The following is an 18,040-nucleotide window of genomic DNA, read 5'->3' as shown; positions in this document are numbered from 1 at the left end:
TGTAAGGGTCCCCAAAGCATCTCTTCCAGGCTCTCTCATCTTAAGCTCAGGTTAAAAAAAAAAAGAAAATAGAAGATTATTTTGGGGCATGCACATTGAGTGAAAGAAAATTGAAGCTGCCTATAGAAAATCTTCAGGCCCCTCTAATATAACCTTCATGGCATGAATAGAAATATACTGCCCATGTGAAAATTGAACTTAGGTCTTGGGCTTACATTTTCTGCTCCCCTGAGGACAAACTGGGCTCTTTCCTATGCCCCACCAGTCACAGTAGGCAGGACTGTCCTTGGGACCGGGGAGTGTCCCTGCAGCCACCATCTCCTGAGTAGATGATGAGGCCATCAGGGACGAAATACCGCCCCGGGGCTCGACAACGTGCCTGTTGCAATATGCTCTGCAATATGCCACTCATTTCCTTGTTCTGTGGTAGACTTGTCATCTTTACAAGGCCCCAGGGAAATGCTTATTTCCCTTTTTGGGTGAAAAGCTTAAATTTCCAAACTACAACCTCATCCTGCACAAAAACCCACTTCCTATGTGAGTCAAGTGCAAGGGTGCATGTGAACACGCATGCTGGTGTTGTGGTTACACCGAGCTGCGACGGGATCTCCTGCTTCAACACGTCCCATGATTATGAATATGCCAAGAGCATCAATCCTGTCCTAAGAGCACCAGCGAGAGTTAGCAGCATCCTGAAGCAAATGAGCACAAATACACTTGAGCTTATTCAGAAATAATTATAAATAAACATGGTTTTTGTTTACTGCTCTTGGCATGGAGCATGGATATGTGGGAAGCTTTTGGGTGGTACAGTGGGATGCAGAGTAGCTATCTGGGACCATCCAATGGGATGCATCAACAGCAAAACACCAGCCAGCATAGCTGGGGAAAATCTGTACTTGTCTCCAAGCCACAGCAGTTATTCAAAGCCCAGTGCAAAGATATTTTTCTTTCCAACAGTTCATGATTTGTGTCAGGTTATTGTTGGCCACCCTGTTATTTGTAGATAGCTCCACATCTGTTAGCTAGTAAAGGAGGATATTGTTCTCTCTTCTTGCTCTCCGTTTCTCTAGGTGGAATTGTTTGGGAAGGGACACCCCGTAGGTTAAATACTTTTCGGCTTGCCCTTTAATAGTGGCAAAACTATGATGGTCAACTCAACACATATATAGTAGAAAGATAGAGTTTCAGTCATCATCGATGGGAACCAGACCTTATGTCCTGCTTTCCATTTGTAGGGTTAAAGCCCTCTTGGCCATTCTCACCAAATTCTCCAGGGCGACCAAGGGCAAGTCTAAAACGATAAGAGCAAATAATTTGACTGCAGCATCCTTTTAACAGAAGACATTTCAGGGGGTGAGGGGAAATAAAAAAGAAAAGAACTTGTTGATGTGAAACATGTGGAGTCATTCATCTAGTATTGTGTAAGGGCCATAATTCTGTCTGGGAATGAGGCATAAAATACATCATAAAAATGTATAATCAAAACTACAACATCAGTTTAAAATTTATGGTGAGTAGCTTATGGAGAACATTAAATGCCTGAACTTCAAGTCAAACACTCTTCAGCTGTATATTTCTACAAGCATTTGTATAAAGCTCCTTTTCCTTCTCATAGCCTGGGACAAGTTTACATATGAAAAACACATATTGATTTCTATAAATTCAGTATTCACAGAAACGGAAGTGAAAAATATGCCACCTGAAAGATAACACAAAGCTGCCACAGAAACTCAGCAGTTGCAGAAATCAGTGATCTAAAACTATGGGAGAAAAGGTTATTTGATAATTTGAACTAAAAGAGAACTCGTCCCCTCCTATATTTGGTTCATTCAACTAAAGTTTGTATTTTACTAACTACTTTAAAATGTTCTCCTGGTCTTCACACCCYTATTGCAATAACGTTGGTTTTAGCTTCTCTCTTTTCCGCTACCAACAGACTACTTTTGTGTTCTTGTGAAGAGATGGAAACCAGATGGGAAGGATGTGGTGAGGACACAGAGGTCTGGGCTATTTACCTGCATTTTGCTGTGCCTGGTGGCTATGGGGAAGCGCTATCAAAATTCAATGCTCATTGCAAGACAGCTGCAGGAGTAAAAATACCTTCTCCCTGCTCTCTGCACACAAAGTGGTGATTTTGGATCTGGTGTGCAAAACTCCCTTGGGGACAATTGCACGTCCTCAAGTGCAAGGCACAAGGCACAAACAGTGACGTTATTATCACATCCGTATCATTGTCCATGGTTCAAATCACGAGCTCTTCTCCAGGAATGGRGAGCAAAGAACCTGCAAAACAGCAAGGCACCTTCAGGCTGAGCTATTTGCAGCTAGCCCATGGTTTCTATCTGCAGGGACCTCTATAACTATTTGGAAGCCTGATACCAGAATCATGTGTTGTTTTGTCAGACTGTTTCTGGAGTGACAGTGAACCATCCCTCATTAAAACCTGGCAGAAATCTCTTCCTTTTAATATTGTCTCTAGAGAGTGACAGTTGTGAACCTTTCAAATCACATGGGGCCAACCCTTTATCTTATCTACATTTCCTCGTATCATCAAACCACCAATTGCCCAGCATGGTCATACAGGAGCTCAGTTAATTGGCAATGGTCCCTCAAGGAAAGGCTACAACAGACCACTCAGAAAAGCTTCTTCTACCCATATGAGAAATACCACTTAAAAAATGATTTTGTAAACAACCTCAAAGTTGTGCTTTTTCTGCTGGTATCTTCTGTGATTGGACACAGAAGAGAGACTTCTTGAGTTAGTTATCTGGTAACTCTTGGAAGACCTAAGAAGAGAAAGATGTAGCCCTTGCACCTTGTTTAGGTAGAGCTTAATGACAGATACCTGCAGTTAGGAAGCTGTTTCATCTGAAATGTACCTGCAAGATGTCTAGGATGCTCCTTGCTTTTTCCCTGTTGTTCGGCTTGCTGGGAGACAGTGTTGTGCAACCGCTCATACGCAATTAGGATCACTTGCCTTCCTGCCAGTTATAGTGGAAAGTATGGAAAAGTCTCTTGGCTGGACACCAAACCTACTCTTGAAAAATAATTTTGGAGCTTTGCTAGGGCTCAGCACCAGCCAKAGAAAGAGCTGGTGTGTCCCAGATTTCAGTGCAGCAAATCACAACACTGCTGACAACTAGCTTTGTCCGTGCTTCCCGGGCCTGTATTGCTGCGTTATTTCCCTGCATGGGTAAGTCTGTGCTCAACATCGTTCCCCAGAAGACTCAGGGACATCTGGTTTCGGTTGAGTAAGAATATTTCCTTACATTGACAGCTAATTTGTAGCATACGGCCTAATGTTGTCCTAGCAATGAATTTATGGCCCCATTACCATCATAGGGCAGCATCTTCCAAGCAAATGGAAAGCGTTTCTGCATCTAATCATCAAACTAACATCAGGTTTGCAGGCCAAAAGAATGCTGCAGAAGCACCCACCAGACAGCCTGAAAACTCTGCAAGAAGGCTTATTCTTTAGCCAAAAATAAACATCCCTATGTGAGCTAGACAGCCAGAAAGCTGCTAAATCTACAGRCCTGAGCTGTTAGGAACATGCAACAAGTGTAGTAAATTCTGCTGAGTAGCTCTAAGAAGAAAAACAAGCATTGCTACCACTGAGAAGTCTGGAGGATCCTTGGGATTCATGAATGATTCTGGAATGAATGAAAGCTGGAATTTACAGCTAAATTCCCTACAGCCCCTGAGTAAGCAGGTAGAGTGCAGACATTCTGTCACAGGACCCATGCCACCCAAAGACTCACCAGCTGGTGCCATCCTCCTCTCCCAGGCTGGCTCTGCTGCTCCCTCTGATCCCAAGCCAAAGCTCTGCCCAGCTGCCATCCACCTCCAGCTACACGTAGGAGGAAGCGGAGCAGCTTCCTGGTGCTTCTTCCTCTTGCTGCCATGGGAAAACCTGAGCAGAGAAAAGATAAACAGTCTTTTGATGCCTTTCCTGGGTGCAAAATGTTATTCTCAGCCACAGAAAGAAACTGGTGTAATCAGCTACATAGTAAGACTATGCTCTACTCTTCTTTGCAAGACCAAGGAAATATTAAAAAAATGTGAGGATGAAACATTGCAGAAAAGAAGAAAAGAAAAGAAAAGAAAAGAAAAGAAAAGAAAAGAAAAGAAAAGAAAAGAAAAGAAAAGAGCATAAAAACACAGATACAAGGCATTTCTTTTCCCAAAAATATAATCTAACAAATAGTCTGTTATCTCGAGCAGCCTAAAATCATATATATCTTTCACAGACTTATTACACTATCCCCTGCTATCTGTACGTAACCGTACCACTCGCTTCCCCCGGTTTCACATGATGGATTGTCTCTCCCTTGGTGACACGGAGCTTTGGCAGGCGGACTCGCAGGACAAGGATTATTGATCCTGCTGGAGGGACTCCGGAGTCGAGCACAGAATGTCCCGTGCTGCCGTCCAAAGCTCGCRCCGCCTCCTTTTGCTGCTCCACTTTATCACTGTTGTCTTGGCTGCATCTTCTGCTTACTGAAGTTTATTCTCTGTGGATTTTTTTTCCTAATCTTCTTGTGCTTTTGCCTATTTCCTTTCTTTTTTTCACCAAATTTTCCTTTAGAAATCTGTTAAAATGAATAACCGTTATGCTGTCACGTCAGCTCCAATAGCGCTGAACACGGAGCTGAGATTTATGTGAGCTGAATGCTCAGACAGTTGTTAGGTATGGAAACTATTAAGCTTCAGAGGCTGACAGTTGATTTTAAGCAAACCTCTCTAATCTAATCTATTTATAGGAACCCTTTCACTCTAACACCTTCATGTGTAACTCTCGTCCATGCTTTCCTCAGTAGTCATAGGCGTGAGGAGCTGCAAAGAGCAACCAGAACAGGGATTTGGACCTGAGCCCAAAATCACTGTACCCCACAGTCACTGAGCATCCCATYCCAACACCCTTTTTTCCCTCCAAGGCCCTTGCAAGCACTTGGGACTGGATTTTCCAGGGCTGAGACCATTCARGACTAGTTTTCACTTCCAAAAGCATTCAGTTTGCTCTGGAGGTGTGAGGTGAAGTGACCTCACCACTTGTTTTAACACTCCACAGCTGTGTTTTGAAATGATCTGGGATCCGAAGGGTCTTTTAGGTGCCCAAAGTCTTATCAGTCCCACTCAACTTCGCTCTTCATGATCATATATCTCCATCAGGATGTTCTGTTCCATAGTCTAACGTAATGCTATGGGCAGGCAACAACAGTACAGAGTGGCTGCCCAGCAGCCCTTCACCTGCAGTGAAAGCAAGGCAAGAAATCCATCAGTGAAAAAGAGGACCAGGAGACATCCCCTGGTTATAGCTGACATGACCATTTCTTGTACTTCAGGACATTTGGCCCATCTCAACAGACCTAAATTGTGGAAATGAATTAGCTGACATTTATTGTTTTGTTTTGTTTTTTCTTTTTTTTCTCATTGCAAAGGATTTTGCATGGTTTTAAAGGCAATACTTAAAAGAGTAGCTAACATTTCCCCAATAAAAAGTCATCATGCTGCAAGAATATGAAAGTTATTAATTTTAAAAATGCATCATTTTTAAGCCATTCTTTTGGGGGRAACATACTGCTTGCATTACACTCAAAGGTGAAAACTTTGAGCTCATAAAATTTGCAGTAGAGGCAGGAAGATGAATGATTTCAGTCCTTTCCTCCCAAAATGGTATCATGGAGCCTAGTTACTGTTGCTCTRCTCCCTTCCCAACACAAAGAGACAGGGGTCATTTGGGCACATCAGAGCTGGACTAGAGGGGAGGACATTGGGGGAAGAGCTCTGTAACAATCAAGGAGGAGAAAAGTTTAAGTAAACAGATAGGATTGCTCCGGTGGGATGTGGCCAGGAGCTCTGCTGCTCTGCCAGGGACACGCGTTTCCTTGCGGGAAGCTCCCTGTGCATGGATGCAAGCACAGCAAAGCCAGGAGGAGCAAAATGCAAGTCCATGCCTGGACATGGTCTCCTTGCCTTCACTGTGCCACCCTATCACTGAGCACACCATCCAGGACTGCCGTGGTCCTGCTGTCCTCCAAAGAGGAGCATCATCTCGGATTTAGRTTTGGGATGCTCCAAACTGGGGATCTTTGCAGAATTTTGCCTCCAGTTTGCAATTTATTTATGTGAAAGACAGTGAGACTGAGCTTGGCTCTCACTTGGCTCTTTGCCTGTGGAAAACATAACAGTATGCAATGTTCCTCATGCCAGTGGATAGCCCAATAGCTATTTTAATTACTGTTTATGGTAACTGAATCGCAATAGAGAATTCAATAGTGCATTTTTAGTTTCTTAACTCAGAGTCAAGACATTCCTTCAACATGTTCCATGTGGGATGCTGGATTCAGGAATATACTGGTTCAGCAGCACTGAAAATAACTGTGTAGTCGTGACACATCTGCCTAGCCCCAGGCATCTTTTAACCAAGAATCTCCCAAACATTTTGGGTTACTTTGGAAGTCTGATGAGACCTGAAGTTATTCACAGCTCTGAGCTTTTTGATGAGCCCACAGAGAAGGAACCACAACACCGTAACCAACCAGCTGGCGACTGTCAGAAAAACAATTTTGGAAAATATATGTAAAGCCTGAAAGCCTGTCAAAATTTACGTATTCATCTAAAGCTCTGCTGGAGCTAGTGTAAAGGAGGAGCAGGGAGGTAAAATGAGAAACTGTCCTATTGCCTCAAGGTGTTGGAAAATGCCAGGCAAAACCCTGGGACACAGAAGTGATCGACCCACCAGTGATGGACACACTAGTGACACAGCAATTGGCGCTGGCACTCTCCTTTTCTTGCTGCTCATGCTTCTGCTGGACTCATTCTTTCTGGTTTTAATGCTGCTAACTCTCATTTTACCTKCTATGAGGTAGCCTAGCAGTAGTGTGCCCTATTCACCTGCCCCTCTGGCTTCTGTGAAATCCCATCAATAACCAAAACACATGCAAGCTTGCAAGCATGAAATGAAAGTTGAGGAAATACCCTGATATTGTTGTCCCCAGGAAAACTGACTTTCATTTTTCTTCATTTCTCTAACATCTGGTACGAGTTGCTGGGGAATGATGCTCAGTTCAGCCTTGGACTCCTTCCATGCTGTGGATACAGTCAAAGAGTCAAGACACCTGTACCTAAAAACAAGGCCATCCAAGTCTGCTCAGAAATGCTGCCTGAGAGACATTTATTCACTTCAGATGAGACTATTAGGCCCTAACTGTACTGGAAAGACCATACTGTACTTCTTACGAAAAATGGGATATCAATTTCTGGCACAAATTAGAGTCAGGACAGATTTGCTCTCCTATAATTGCTGACCCTGAGCTTACAGTTGGTGGTATTGATCTTTTTTGCCTCATCCAAACACACAAGCCTAAATGCTGTTGCATTGCCAGCACCATCTGGCTGTGCAGCCCCAGCCCCAAGTTATAGTGACGAGAGAATATGCTGCAATGTTCTTTCTTGCCRAGCCTCAGGTAGCATTATTTTGACCTTTCCAAGGTTTTAAAAACTCCCACACTTTGCTATTCACCCTGCTTTCTTGATGAGGACAGCTCTGCCATAGACGACCAGCCACAAGCCCACATCTTAGGCGTGAAGCCAAGCAGGTGGTATGTGCTGTATCCCATCTGCTGCAGCATGCCCTCTGGGATGACAGCACTGATCTCCAAGAAAAAAAAAAAAAAAAGGCATAATTGCACTAATAGATCAGGTAGTGAATTGGCACAGAGAAAACAATATCCCTATTTTTGTAGACACCCTCTTAGGACACGCTATGAGGTGTGCTCACTAGCCTCAGTGCTGGCTGATGCCCAGAATGTGCTAGCACAGCATCARTAACAGAGATCCACAGGAAGGAAAGCAGTATCCTCCAGGTACCTTCTTATTACYCAAAGATAAGCTTCAGTACAGGGCTATATTGACCACCTCTGACCATCCAGCAGGTTATAAACACAGCCAGCACTCCAGGTTCAACACTGTGGTGGGTCTGCAAGTCGTGATGGTGATCTGGAGTCTGCCTGCTATTTTATTTGCAGACAAATAAAGAATTAAGAGGTATAGCACAGCAGTGAGAGCTCAGGGCATAGAGAGTCAGTGATAAAGGAGCCTTGGCCACAGTTCTAGACAGGTGGGATCACGCACTGACATTGCCAGGGTGTTATATTTTACTGATGCAATATTATCGCAGCATAAATAATGGCACAACCAGAAAAGAAAAACTTCATTTGTAACAGTCAAATGTGACTCTAAAACCCAATCTGTCTCCAAATAAAACCACTCAGTGCCATCTCTAAGATATATGCACTCCACCAAAGGCTTTGCCTAATGATCAAGAGGCTGAAGGGAGGACTCAAATAAACACCATTTGTGCCAAGCTCACCAAGTGCGTCTTTCCAAGCCGGGGGCTGGCTAACCCATGCCATCTGGGAAAAATCATCTCAGGTAGATCTGAATGCCTACAGGCATGAGCAAACAGCTCTTCAAGAGCCCTGTGCAGTAGACCGAGCTATTTATCACAGGCAAAGGCCAGAAACAAATGAAGTGACCTGTAAAACCAAACACTTTTGTGGCTCCTACTGAAAGAGYGCAGGATATTCCCGTTCCAGGATTCAACACAATGGCTGTGTCTAGCCGGACATGCCTTTAAGTGATTGAAGTCAAGCTCCGTCTGGGCAAAGCATCAAACTCCACAAATCTCCATCCAGACCTCACACCTGATGACACGTTGAGCCAGCCCAGACAACGTTCTACTTCGTGTCCCACTTCTGCAGCCCCTTTTGTCCCAGCAGAAAATTGCCAGCCAGACTGCCCTCTTTTAGAGAAAGCAGAAAAGATCATGTATGAGCAGAGCATTTTTAAAAAATAAGCTATGCTGTTCAAAAAAAACCAGGTTTCCAAGAATGTATGGACTATGGATTAAGGTCTTGTGGAACCATGCAGGTGAGAAACATCTCGAAGCTCCATCTGCAAGAAATGCAAGATCACAGAGCAATAGTGATGGAAAGGGATGCTTGGTCAAACCTCCAGGTCAACCTCCTGGTCAAAACACAGGTAACTTCAAAAATCATGTCAGGCTGCTCAGGGCCGTGTCCGGACAAATTTGGAAAGCAGGGATCTCACAGGTTCTCTGAGTCCATGTTCCAATGCTTGGCCACACTCAGTGAGTAGACAGATCTCACTGACTTTCATACACGCACAGCACAACTAGTTCCTGCAGGCTCCAGCACTATCTTCCTTTCTCAACCCTCCTGCATGATTGCACATGATTTTAGTGGATTTTAGAGGAATTTAAGAATTCTTCCTGTTGTTTTGAATGTAGCTATATTTAAGTGTGCATTCCTGAACTGAAGTTTTACTGGGTAGCTTGTTGATAAAAACCATGGATTAAAACTAAGAATTTTTTGACAACTGGATTTTTAAGCATTCRGTCCTGGTCTGGAAATGAGTTTAGTGGCTTTAACATTTTCCTGCAGGAGCTGCTCAACCCCTCTGTTTATCCATGTGGCTGTAGGGATTTCAAGGGAACCATGATGATTTACACACTCTCTTCCACTTTGTGATGCCCATGGTCATGTTGTCCTGCTACCAGATCCACGTGCCCTCTCTACTTAATTTACTGCAGTGTTATCTGAAACTATGTAATTCCTATGGATTCTCTGTTAAAACCTTCAGAGAGATGRCATTCAGCAGGAAGACAAAAAAAGCCAAAGGAAAGGAAAAACACCCTTCTTACAAAACAGGGAATGCCTATAATTTTATACATGTCTTTCTATATGTCTTCTAATTTTTTTGCAATAGTAATTAGAAATTGTAATTAGCGCTTCAATAGCAATTACACCACCCAAGGCAGATTTTCAAGGTGGCCTTAGCTTCTGGCTGAGTTTCAGGAGGAAAATACATCACATCCTCAGTGAAAGAAGGCCCTTAAAATGTATTAAACATTAAGGCTGGATATCAAGAGTGGCAAGGGGCTGGTGGCAGAGCCAAAGAGTAAGATGTATATGGGTGCGGATAGAGAAGAGAGAGGAGAGGACAAGGAGTTGTAGAGTCTGTCAGGCAGTAGCTGCGCTCCAGGGGTGCAGAGCGCAATATTGTGCTCCAGATATTGCTCTCAGTCTCACTTTTTGCAAATTATGAACTAAAAATGCAAACAATTCCAGTATCCAAATTCAGCTGCAAAGCTCAGCTCTTGTTGGAGAAGCAATTGGTTTCGAGGAGGGAAGGGGAGGACCTGGCTGAGATCCAGCTAGCCAGTGTTGTGAAGCCTGCTCAAAGCCTACAGCCTGTCCCCAAAGATAATCATGTCCTATAATCATGACAAAAAACTGGGAATAACACTGGCAGCAGAACAGACAGCCTCTTCCTGGGGACAGAAGCCAGAACACATTGATTTATGGTAAGAGGAGAAGGGGATTTGCTTTTTAAACCAAGCCAATCTGAATCATCATTGAGGAAAGAGCTTAAAAATAAAGACCAGACTCACGTCCTCCCTCATTTCACTGCAGTCACTCCCTGTAACAGGGTTTTGTTTGAATAAAGGGGCCTTTAACCAGATGCTGTGTTTAAGAGCCTTGAACAGGGCCGAGCTCTGTTTAATTAGTCTAAATTGGCCTTAAGAACCTGGTAGAAACCTGGTAGAAAGGTATTTGTCTGTCTAGATTTTATTCTAGCTGAGCCTATCTGATTGCAAGAAGGTTGAGGGACAGATTGTTTTTCTAAGGCTCTAGTCCAGGTAGCATAGGTCTCTTCATTTCTCTTTTCATTTTTTTAAATTTTTTTTTTTTAAATACATCTTTGGCAAATAATTTCCTTCTCTGGCTTCTTCCACCATGTTTTGTATAGGAAGGCTAAGGACATGCCTGGCTACACAAGAGGGSGGTCACCATCCAGGTTACAGATTGGGAAATAGAACAGTTTGTCAACATTTGGCCTAGACAAACTTTTGAAATATAAATACAGATGGTTTTATTTAAAAGAGAAAAAGTCCAAATTCTATTGAAGGTTGATACTTGTTTTCTTTCCAAACCCTTTTTTTTTTCCACTGGATATTTGGTACATTGTGTTTTGCTGTTATCAAGCTTAATCACATTTATACAATATCATATTATTATAAAATAGAAATATAAACTGAGTCCTTCAGTTCCATGGTTTTTTCAAGACATGCCCAGAAACCAAGCAGAAGTCAAACATGACAAATATTTCTAGAAGAGCATCCCCACATGAGGATGAGCAATCCCGACCGAAGGAAAGCAGAATATAGGGTTGATAGACTAGATAATGAATTACCTTCATTCAGAATTTGACCTGTAGGATGATGAACCGACAGCTTCAAGCTGCTGAACTGCTGTTCACTGCAGGCTCTGATCTGGGATGAGTTGCCCAAGACCTTGAAGAAAGTTCACCCTGGAGTAGTTCATGCTCAGGTGGAGGGAGTTCTACCACTGAAAAATAACTGGAAACCTCTAAAACCTGGCTCTGCAACGTGCCTCCTGCGTCAAAGTTCACTGGCTCGTGGTGGGGTCCTGAATTACCAAAGAACATTGCACAATAAATTTTACATAACAAGAAAAAACTCTCCACCACATCCCCGTAACTCAGGCCAACATAGCACATGCTGATAATCTAATATTCAGCTTTCAATAAGCTGAATGATCAAGCAGCTGAACTTTAAGATATCAGTCTAACATATCTCAGGCCTGACACTTTCAGTGACCTTTGGACACTATCACCTTAAAAATATCATAAAAACTCCGTGCTCTGGGGCTAATAATCCAATAAATCCACATCTTGTCACTGCTTCCTGTTTTGCTAACTTTTTTTTTYTCTTCTTCTTTTGCTTGCTCTCTCTCTCTTTCTCTCTCTAACAAAAGCAAAGGATTCATTTGCTATGTGAAGCATAGAGTAAATGAAAGCCCAGGACTGAATAAAGTAAAAGCAGTGTTATTGCTGTTACCAGGGACACACAGGGATGTACAGAATAACTCTGTGAAGAAAAGGTTTGGGTTAAGACCACTGTTTTATCAAGAGAGAGATGAAAAAAAAAAATGACATTCCTCTGCTAAGAGTTAGATAATGTTCACTGCAGGACAGCAGTGAGCACGGAGCAGAAACAAAGTTCTGGAGATATATTTCCCTGGGAATCTTACTGTGACTCTCTCTGCATGACATTTGGACAAGCTTAAGTGGGTAAATATGGTAGAGACAAAACCACTGCAATATGAATGTGAAACTAATTAAAACATCCTGCTTGGTTTTATCAATTTGAAGTCGAGTCCATGGGGTACAGGCAGGAATCTGCTGCAGGGAGTGTTTGTGCTTAGGACTTGGATAAGGAAACACAGAGCGAACCTTCAAACCCTGAGCTCGGATCACAGTAGGAAGGTTTGCAAGAGCTTGAGTAACCAGGATTAAATTCCAAATATTCTTGGAAAATTGGTGAAATAGCCTGAAAATACCAAATCCACATAGATAGGGTGGAAGGGTTGTGCTTAGAAAGGGGAACTCAAGGGATCTGACATGGGGAGCCAGCAGCAAGGGGARTATGTGGCTCGACCTGGTACACGTGGGAGCCACAAAATCGTCAAGTCACCCTCACTTGGGGTCCTGATAACATGAATGTTGTCCCTGACTTGGATTTGGTTAAAGGCAAGAACCATGGAAGAGACAGAATCCCATGAGAGACAACCTCAGTGCATCTGCCCTGGTCTCAGTGCAGGCGAGAGCAAACAGCATCTCCTCTCCAGCCAAAATCACATTTCTGGAATTTCTCCATCTGCAAACCCTGAAGACATCTTCAGTCTTAAACATTCTTGTGACTGATGCTTTGTTAGGATTTTTTTTTCCTCTTTACATCAAACATCCTGAATGCAGTGGTAAACATATGTATAAATGACCTAGTAGCTTAGTCACCCACCCAAAAGAAACACTGGAGAAACTTCAGCCTGGCACAAATGCAAAGGCACATGAGSCACAAGAAGAGCACAGCTTTGCCATAAGGACACCCATAGTTTTCCAAACCATTTCTGTAGCAAGCCCATAGCAGCTACGATACCTGTCCTGTAGTAGCATCAACCATCCTGTATGAGCAACGAGTGACACATCCCATTCTCAGCCATTGGGATGCAAGACTGATTCACATTATGCATTATACATGGTTGAATGCAGGGAGTGATACTTTAGATCACATTTTGATTTAAACGCTGTTTATATCTGTCTTAGGATTTTGAAATATTCATTTTTCAGAGAGAGAGAAAAAGGAACACCCAATCTTAATCTGCTATTCACTCATAGGTAGTTCACTCCTCTATAACCAAATCAATACCTCTACAAGACGAAATTTCGACAGCAAGTGCCTGCGTTAGTGTGTCTAGCTCATGCACAAAGAAAATTACAGTATTGCTATTCAGCTGTAATTGTGTAAACAAATCTGGAAAGAGGGAAAAAGCCATTGTTTAGAGAATAAGAAAATGCATCAGAGACACAGGTAAGGGTTTAACTGTGGATGACCTGGTTAGTGAGTCGTAGTTTACAGCTCCCACAGATGATTCCCTAGGGTTCAGATGCCTGGCAGGACACTCCATATCTTAATCCCAGCAGCAGCACCTAGGGAAGAGCCAACACTCCACAGAGCCTTGCCAATGACCGCAGTGACCTCAGAAGCATCCTTCAACCAGGTGCAAATTCCCCCCCAAAATGCTGATTGTGCCCCTGGGGGCCTGTGCTTTGCAGGAGCAGGATTCTTGGGCCACCTGYGCTGCCAGGCAGACCTCGGGGGACATATCATGCTGCCGAGGTAGCGAGGGCCCTGCTAAATAGGATGCAAATAATCAAGGTTTGATTAAATGACGTCTAAGTGCATTGGGCAACGCTTCCTGGAGCAATCTACCCCACGATCCAGGTGGGAGGTGCTGTGAAAGCTGACAGGAGYTGTAGCTAGCAAATTATACAGGAGATTTAGGAGGACCGCAGAAAGTATTCCTGAAGCTTTGAGCTCCATGTGCAGCTGCAGCAAGGAAGGCAAACAGGATGTCGGCTGCCTTGATAGAGGAATGTAATATAATTGAAAAGATTTGGTTATTATTGTATGAGGAAATGATAAGATCTTGTGCAGCGTATGGTTGGGTCAAGAAATGATATGGGAAATAAATTATATGAGTCCTCCAGGCTTAAGACAGAAGAAGCATTCAGGACAATGGGCTTATTCTCATTTCTAAAAGCCACTGGTAGGTGGACCAGATCTAATATTCAAGAGAATAATGTTTCATGTGTGTTTGCCTTGTCTCGCTGCCAAATATGAAAAACTCCCTTTGCCAGCACGGCTCCGTGGTCATACATCCAGCCTCCCAGTGCTGCCAATGCTGCTGAGGTCCACAGCCTCACAAAGAGCCTGTCATCTGAAAAGGCTTTAATGTAYCACTAATAGAAAGGGCAGCAAGGCAAAAATCACAAAGAAGCAATTGGAAGAAGCACAAGAWAACACTTGGGGTCACCTCTGGTGGCAAGACCTCTGACAAGTCTGCTTTTCGCATGCAGGTATCACAAATACTCTTCATGTTAACCTCATGAAGGGCACTGGTTGATATACCGGCCAAAAAAAGACCTAGTAGCAAGACTGGATATTCTCACTTTCATGAAAATACAGCTTTAGAAAGATTTGGGCTTTGTTGAGTCAGTCCTACATGATGTTTGGTCAAGCAAGGCTTTGATAATTCTCAATAAAGAGTTTTACAGATATATAAATGAATGCACAAACATAGAGGAATGTACATACATGCTTATATACCTATATATAGTGCAGATGGATGCAGATGGGTGCAGATGGGTGCAGATGGAGCCCAGCCGATAATCTTAGACCTCTTGACTTTCACATCAGTACCAGAAGATCGATGCGAACTTACAGATCCCCATTTTGGACACCAAACCTTAGCAAACATATTTGTCTCAGGACAAGTTTTTATTATTATTATTATTATTATTATTTTTACTTATTCTGAGTTTTATGTATCAGCTCTAGTTCTTATGCAGTCTACCACAATTTCCATGTGCATTTCCAGAGCAGCAAAGCTTTTTTACAAACAGCTTATGTTTTCCAATCTCTTCAAGAAAAGAGAAAACTTCTTGTTTATGATTTTGAAAGCATCCTTTGTGCTCTGGTTGTGCAAAAGATCAGGTCATATTTCTGCCCAGAAAAATTCAACAAGTGAGGAGAGATTTGAAGGGAACTTGAAAGTGGTARCACAGAGAAAGAAAATAAAGGATTTCTATTTTAGGTTATTTTTCATCTCTTCAGTCTTATAACTRAGCATTATATAACAATAGATGTAGACACAGATCATTATTGCTAAAGTTTTCAGTTATTTATCTTTTCTGCTGTGACATTTCTGGCCAGCATATATCAAATTCATACCCTTCTATTCACTTCTTAATAAAAATCAGCTAATTGCATCATCTCCTCTTGCTGCCAAATGGAGACGCTCATTTTAATTGGCCCACTCCAACTTGTTTTCTGGAGAAGCTCTGATATTTCTGGATGTTTCTTCCTCATTTGAGAAAATAAACTTTGCAAAATGGTATAAAGTTTCGACAGATGCAAGCTGGTTCTCAGCAGAGAAATGCTGTGCTCAGACTAAGACATTTATACTGAAGCCAGTGGAATTATTTGCCAGAAGAAACTTAGAGAAGAAAAAAMCACACATTTAAGTTCTAAAATCTCTGCTGTCAAGTTACCTTGGACTTCAATGCAGTGCCCAAAATTTTCAGTGAAGAAGTTGGATAAAATTAACGGAAATTGTTTCTGAGTCAGCACCTTTACTTGTGCAGCCCTGCAGAACAAACCAGAGCTTAATCACAATCTCTGTTTCAGAACACAGCATCCAAACCTGGCCAAATGGCTTCTCAAATGACACCTATTTGTTTGCTTCTACCATGCAAAGAACTAACCCATATTTTGTGCTATCGCTATTACCCTTCTTACTAGTAGAAAAAATGGGTTCCTTTCTGCAACTCAAGGCTTTTAGAGAAGAAGAACATTTGTTCTGCCTCAGGTGAGGCAGGCATTGGCATTGGAAATAGTCATTAATGGAAATAGTCATTAATGGAAACAGAAGATCCAGCAAGCAGAAGATGCATGGACTTCAGGAGGTCTGCGTAAGTCCTGTCTTCTGCCAAAACTTTGTGCTCCTTCCAGCAATAATATTTTAGGGATAGCTAAGTTGTCATTTTTAAGGCAGTACAACGCAAAACCCACCTTCTCAAACTCATTTATATTCTATTTCCAATGCCAATGCCTGCCTCATCTGAAGCAGGACATGCACGGGAATTCAAGAACATTTGAAGACTTCTCAGGAGGTAAACAAAGTTAAGTTTAGAGGGAGATGAAACATCACCATGAGGCTGACTAATTTATCTAGAGAGGTGGACAAGATGCTGGTTTTGAGAAATTCCTCAGTAACAAGTCTGGCAAACTCACTTCTGCCCTAGGACCTAAGATATAGTCCTATAGGACTAATCTGCTGTCCTGATGTCCCTTCTTCTGGCAGCTCTTCAGAGGAATCATGAATGTGCGTATACAGTATCCAGAAACCCATTCATGAATCAAAACCTTGGTTGCCTGGTATGTAATGATATAGTTAATACACCATAATTATTTCTCACCAGACTTCCAAGCCCTGCTGCACATTTGTGTTTGATGAGCATTTATTCTGGGAGGCCTTCCCACGACTGAGGTCTTCTGCAAATCCTCTACAAAATGGTGAGACATGAAGTGGTGGCTGAACCTCCCCTTGGAGGCGCCGAGGCTTTTTATTCAATTACACACAACTCCTTGGAATAATGTGATCCTGCTTTTTCCTGCAGGGACTTTTGGTCTGCCCATATACACAAACAAGGACCCTTTGATGCTCATAAGCTGCAAGGGTTCGGCGGCTGCCAAAGCCAACTGCCAAAGTGCAAACAAGAATAGACTCACCCATGCCACCACAGCACACTGCATCTGCAGACACAGCCCTCAAAGAGACTTTCTTTGGCCAATTCTCTTGTCTTGGTCGTGCAGCCTTAAAGGCTCTAAGTGGCTGAGGAAGGCACCAGACAGTGCTGTCCATGTGGACTCATCCGCTCCACGTCCTCCACATGGAATCCAAAGACTTGGGTCCTTCTCCCAGGACAGGCTTTTGCCTGCAGAAAGATAAGACAATAGAATAATACGAATGTAAACACCACTCAGCATATCCAGTGCTCAAGACTTGGGATAAAGGTTTTCCTTTCTAATGCAGACACTTAGAGCTTGAAAATGATCTGCTGCTGCAAGTTTAATCCTTTTTCTTCATCTCAGGAAATGACAAAACATCTACTCTGAGGGCARCAAAGATTAGGCGCACAGATTTGCAGATATTTGGCTGCTTTTAACACCCTTCTCATCCTGTTGCCCATCAGCCAGGATAAACCCCTTCCGAAGGAGCATCCCTATGGTTGTTTTCTTCCAGATTCAACTGTTTCCTGTGCCTTGAAATGTGTGTGCTGCGTGCCAGCAAGAGGACCTGGCCTGGAAGCCGAAAGCAAAGCAAAACACTGTGCAGGTGCCCAAGGAAAAGCACAGATGGTTTGTATTGGCGCGCTGAAATCTTGGCTGTGCTCTAGGATTGCACCTTCGCACATTAGTTTCCAAGAACGAAAGAGAAGAGGCAACAGTTCACTTTTTACCACGTAAGTCAGGTTCCTGCCTTCCCAGTTTTGCTTCTTATTCTCTAATCAAATCATTCTTTTTTAATCAAATTGTTATTTTTAATATGTCTAGTTCCTAAGAGCCTSTTTTGCCATAGAATGAGTCCCATTTATAACGATCTCAGCTGAAGGATTCATTCAGGCTTGATCTACAAACATCCAGTTTGGTGCAATCAGACACYCTTGATCAGCAGCGAGTCCCTGGGCTAGGAACCCACTGGGCCAAACCCAGCACTACATCTGCAAAGCCAGCCACTCTCAAGGTGTCCTTAAATTAGGGTTGCGATAACACTCCYCAGTGCAGTAGAGTGCAGCATGGACCATC

The 18,040-nt window shown here is 42.9% G+C and overlaps 1 long non-coding RNA gene across 4 annotated transcripts; it reads right to left on the bottom strand.

Annotated features, from left to right (window-relative positions):
* LOC112949901 lies at positions 1 to 11,450 on the bottom strand. Of its 4 annotated transcripts, none has more exons than XR_003249902.1 (4): positions 11,284 to 11,450; positions 3,765 to 3,916; positions 1,214 to 1,294; positions 1 to 45 (listed from the first exon to the last, which is right to left on the bottom strand). It is a non-coding gene; the product is annotated as an uncharacterized LOC112949901 (long non-coding RNA). The 4 variants fall into 4 exon arrangements; XR_003249903.1 differs by having other exon boundaries at positions 11 to 39; XR_003249904.1 differs by lacking the exon at positions 1 to 45 and adding an exon at positions 2,019 to 2,286 and having other exon boundaries at positions 575 to 1,294.
* Positions 11,451 to 18,040: the final 6,590 nt, after the last annotated feature.

The sequence above is a fragment of the Nothoprocta perdicaria genome, unplaced genomic scaffold (genome assembly GCF_003342845.1).
Source record: "Nothoprocta perdicaria isolate Ctin4 unplaced genomic scaffold, notPer1 scaffold_30, whole genome shotgun sequence".
In the NCBI taxonomy this organism is placed as follows: domain Eukaryota; kingdom Metazoa; phylum Chordata; class Aves; order Tinamiformes; family Tinamidae; genus Nothoprocta; species Nothoprocta perdicaria.
The sequence above is the reverse complement of the archived record's forward strand: the minus strand, read 5'-3'. Positions and strand labels throughout refer to the sequence as shown.